Genomic DNA, 5,000 nt, shown 5'->3' on the forward strand with positions numbered 1-5,000 from the left:
TGGGGGTGTTGCTGGGGTGTCTGCTGGAGGCATGGAGGTCGGGACTGGGGGTGTGGGACGTTGTAGGGGGAGGCCTGGTCCGTGTGTGTCTGGGTCTGGGTGCTGGCCCAGTACGGGTCCCGGTCCCGGTCCCCCGGGGCCTGGACCTGGGGTCCCTCATGTGGGGGTGGTGCCTGGGTGTCTGCTGGAGGCATGGAGGTCGGGACTGGGGGTGTGGGACGTTGTAGGGGGAGGCCTGGTCCGTGTGTGTCTGGGTCTGGGTGCTGGCCCAGTACGGGTCCCGGTCCCGGTCCCCCGGGGCCTGGACCTGGGGCCCCTCATGTGGGGGTGTTGCTGGGGGGTCTGCTGGAGGCATGGAGGCCGGCTCTGGGGGTGTGGGACGTTGTAGGGGGAGGCCTGGTCCGTGTGTGTCTGGGTCTGGGTGCTGGCCCAGTACGGGTCCCGGTCCCGGTCCCCCGGGGCCTGGACCTGGGGCCCCTCATGTGGGGGTGTTGCTGGGGGGTCTGCTGGAGGCATGGAGGTCGGGACTGGGGGTGTGGGACGTTGTAGGGGGAGGCCTGGTCCGTGTGTGTCTGGGTCTGGGTGCTGGCCCAGTACGGGTCCCGGTCCCGGTCCCCCGGGGCCTGGACCTGGGGCCCCTCATGTGGGGGTGTTGCTGGGGGGTCTGCTGGAGGCATGGAGGTCGGGACTGGGGGTGTGGGACGTTGTAGGGGGAGGCCTGGTCCGTGTGTGTCTGGGTCTGGTTGCTGGCCCAGTACGGGTCCCGGTCCCGGTCCCCCGGGGCCTGGACCTGGGGCCCCTCATGTGGGGGTGGTGCCTGGGTGTCTGCTGGAGGCATGGAGGTCGGGACTGGGGGTGTGGGACGTTGTAGGGGGAGGCCTGGTCCGTGTGTGTCTGGGTCTGGGTGCTGGCCCAGTACGGGTCCCGGTCCCGGTCCCCCGGGGCCTGGACCTGGGGCCCCTCATGTGGGGGTGTTGCTGGGGGGTCTGCTGGAGGCATGGAGGTCGGGACTGGGGGTGTGGGACGTTGTAGGGGGAGGCCTGGTCCGTGTGTGTCTGGGTCTGGGTGCTGGCCCAGTACGGGTCCCGGTCCCGGTCCCCCGGGGCCTGGACCTGGGGTCCCTCATGTGGGGGTGGTGCCTGGGTGTCTGCTGGAGGCATGGAGGTCGGGACTGGGGGTGTGGGACGTTGTAGGGGGAGGCCTGGTCCGTGTGTGTCTGGGTCTGGGTGCTGGCCCAGTACGGGTCCCGGTCCCGGTCCCCCGGGGCCTGGACCTGGGGTCCCTCATGTGGGGGTGGTGCCTGGGTGTCTGCTGGAGGCATGGAGGTCGGGACTGGGGGTGTGGGACGTTGTAGGGGGAGGCCTGGTCCGTGTGTGTCTGGGTCTGGGTGCTGGCCCAGTACGGGTCCCGGTCCCGGTCCCCCGGGGCCTGGACCTGGGGTCCCTCATGTGGGGGTGGTGCCTGGGTGTCTGCTGGAGGCATGGAGGTCGGGACTGGGGGTGTGGGACGTTGTAGGGGGAGGCCTGGTCCGTGTGTGTCTGGGTCTGGGTGCTGGCCCAGTACGGGTCCCGGTCCCGGTCCCCCGGGGCCTGGACCTGGGGCCCCTCATGTGGGGGTGTTGCTGGGGGGTCTGCTGGAGGCATGGAGGCCGGCTCTGGGGGTGTGGGACGTTGTAGGGGGAGGCCTGGTCCGTGTGTGTCTGGGTCTGGGTGCTGGCCCAGTACGGGTCCCGGTCCCGGTCCCCCGGGGCCTGGACCTGGGGCCCCTCATGTGGGGGTGTTGCTGGGGGGTCTGCTGGAGGCATGGAGGTCGGGACTGGGGGTGTGGGACGTTGTAGGGGGAGGCCTGGTCCGTGTGTGTCTGGGTCTGGTTGCTGGCCCAGTACGGGTCCCGGTCCCGGTCCCCCGGGGCCTGGACCTGGGGCCCCTCATGTGGGGGTGGTGCCTGGGTGTCTGCTGGAGGCATGGAGGCCGGGACTGGGGGTGTGGGACGTTGTAGGGGGAGGCCTGGTCCGTGTGTGTCTGGGTCTGGGTGCTGGCCCAGTACGGGTCCCGGTCCCGGTCCCCCGGGGCCTGGACCTGGGGCCCCTCATGTGGGGGTGGTGCCTGGGTGTCTGCTGGAGGCATGGAGGCCGGGACTGGGGGTGTGGGACGTTGTAGGGGGAGGCCTGGTCCGTGTGTGTCTGGGTCTGGGTGCTGGCCCAGTACGGGTCCCGGTCCCGGTCCCCCGGGGCCTGGACCTGTGGTCCCTCATGTGGGGGTGTTGCTGGGGGGTCTGCTGGAGGCATGGAGGCCGGCTCTGGGGGTGTGGGACGTTGTAGGGGGAGGCCTGGTCCGTGTGTGTCTGGGTCTGGGTGCTGGCCCAGTACGGGTCCCGGTCCCGGTCCCCCGGGGCCTGGACCTGGGGCCCCTCATGTGGGGGTGGGGCCTGGGTGTCTGCTGGAGGCATGGAGGTCGGGACTGGGGGTGTGGGACGTTGTAGGGGGAGGCCTGGTCCGTGTGTGTCTGGGTCTGGGTGCTGGCCCAGTACGGGTCCCGGTCCCGGTCCCCCGGGGCCTGGACCTGGGGCCCCTCATGTGGGGGTGGTGCCTGGGTGTCTGCTGCAGGCATGGAGGTCGGGACTGGGGGTGTGGGACGTTGTAGGGGGAGGCCTGGTCCGTGTGTGTCTGAGGAAAAAAAGAAAGAAAAAAGAGGCAAAAACCACTTCAAGTCTTGTGGACCCTCCAGGGGACCAGGACCACGTCCTGTGGCAGGCCCAGAGAGTCCACCATCCCGGACTGGCAAGAACATCAAGTCCCCCTGAGCCTGGATGAACTAAAGAAACCACAAAGTCCATTTAAACTACCATGGGACGTGTTTTGGAAATTTAACAGAGTCTTTTCTGTAAATCTCCTAAAACGCAACCCATGGTGCACTAACTCTGGGACTCTGTCTGATTCTGAGAAAAAGAGAGAATCAAAAATCAGACAGAGTCTTTTCTCCGTGGTCTACCAGGGGCAGCTTTTAGTATACCATGGGTTGGCTTTAGTATACCATGGGTTGGTTTTGGTCTACCATGGGTTGGGATTTTCGGGTTTTTATACCATGGGTACCGAAAACAAGAAAAATAGCAGTCTGCAGCCTGTAAAACTCTGGGCTTCGCCTACTACACGTTTGACCCCTGTGTTGGAAGGACATAGCCCATCCCGTGTGTAAGGGGGGCTCCAGGGGAAGAAGGCAGAGAACGGCCTGGAGGTCTTCTGGAGGCTCCAGAGGAGGGGGAACACGTCGCGTGTGAGGCCGAAACGGCTCACCATGTCGGACTGAATAGTGCAGCGAGTAGCCCAGAGTATGGAGGTCTTTAGGACCCTCCAGAGGAGGGGGAACACGTCGCGTGTGAGGCCGAAACGGCTCACCATGTCGGACTAAATAGTGCAGCGAGTAGCCCAGAGTCTGGAGGTCTTTAGGACCCTCCAGAGGAGGGGGAACACGTCGCGTGTGAGTCCGAAAAGGCTCACCATGTCGGACTGAATAGTGTAGTGAGTGACCCCAAGCCTGGAGGTCTTTAGGACCCTCCAGAGGAGGGGGACCACGTCGCGTGTGAGTCCGAAAAGGCTCACCATGTCGGACTGAATAGTGTAGTGAGTGACCCCAAGCCTGGAGGTCTTTAGGACCCTCCAGAGGAGGGGGAACACGTCGCGTGTGAGTCCGAAACGGCTCACCATGTCGGACTGAATAGTGTAGTGAGTGACCCCAAGCCTGGAGGTCTTTAGGACCCTCCAGAGGAGGGGGAACACGTCGCGTGTGAGTCCGAAACGGCTCACCATGTCGGACTGAATAGTGTAGTGAGTGACCCCAAGCCTGGAGGTCTTTAGGACCCTCCAGAGGAGGGGGAACACGACGCGTGTGAGTCCGAAACGGCTCACCATGTCGGACTGAATAGTGTAGTGAGTGACCCCAAGCCTGGAGGTCTTTAGGACCCTCCAGAGGAGGGGGACCACGTCGCGTGTGAGTCCGAAAAGGCTCACCATGTCGGACTGAATAGTGTAGTGAGTGACCCCAAGCCTGGAGGTCTTTAGGACCCTCCAGAGGAGGGGGAACACGTCGCGTGTGAGTCCGAAACGGCTCACCATGTCGGACTGAATAGTGTAGTGAGTGACCCCAAGCCTGGAGGTCTTTAGGACCCTCCAGAGGAGGGGGAACACGTCGCGTGTGAGTCCGACACGGCTCACCATGTCGGACTGAATAGTGTAGTGAGTGACCCCAAGCCTGGAGGTCTTTAGGACCCTCCAGAGGAGGGGGAACACGTCGCGTGTGAGTCCGAAACGGCTCACCATGTCGGACTGAATAGTGTAGTGAGTGACCCCAAGCCTGGAGGTCTTTAGGACCCTCCAGAGGAGGGGGAACACGTCGCGTGTGAGTCCGACACGGCTCACCATGTCGGACTGAATAGTGTAGTGAGTGACCCCAAGCCTGGAGGTGTTTAGGACCCTCCACAGGAGGGGGAACACGTCGCGTGTGAGTCCGACACGGCTCACCATGTCGGACTGAATAGTGTAGTGAGTGACCCCAAGCCTGGAGGTGTTTAGGACCCTCCACAGGAGGGGGAACACGTCGCGTGTGAGTCCGAAAAGGCCCACCATGTCGGACTGAATAGTGTAGTGAGTGACCCCAAGCCTGGAGGTGTTTAGGACCCTCCACAGGAGGGGGAACACGTCGTGTGTGAGTCCGAAAAGGCTCACCATGTCGGACTGAATAGTGTAGTGAGTGACCCCAAGCCTGGAGGTCCTGTGGACCCTCCAGAGGAGGGGGAACACGTCGCGTGAGAGTCCGAAAAGGCTCACCATGTCGGACTGAATAGTGTAGTGAGTGACCCCAAGCCTGGAGGTCCTGTGGACCCTCCAGAGGAGGGGGAACACGTCGTGTGTGAGTCCGAAAAGGCTCACCATGTCGGACTGAATAGTGTAGTGAGTGACCCCAAGCCTGGAGGTCCTGTGGACCCTCCAGAGGAGGGGGAACACG

This window comes from Micromesistius poutassou (assembly GCF_964030765.1).
Source record: "Micromesistius poutassou genome assembly, chromosome: 9".
Classification (NCBI taxonomy): Eukaryota; Metazoa; Chordata; class Actinopteri; order Gadiformes; family Gadidae; genus Micromesistius; species Micromesistius poutassou.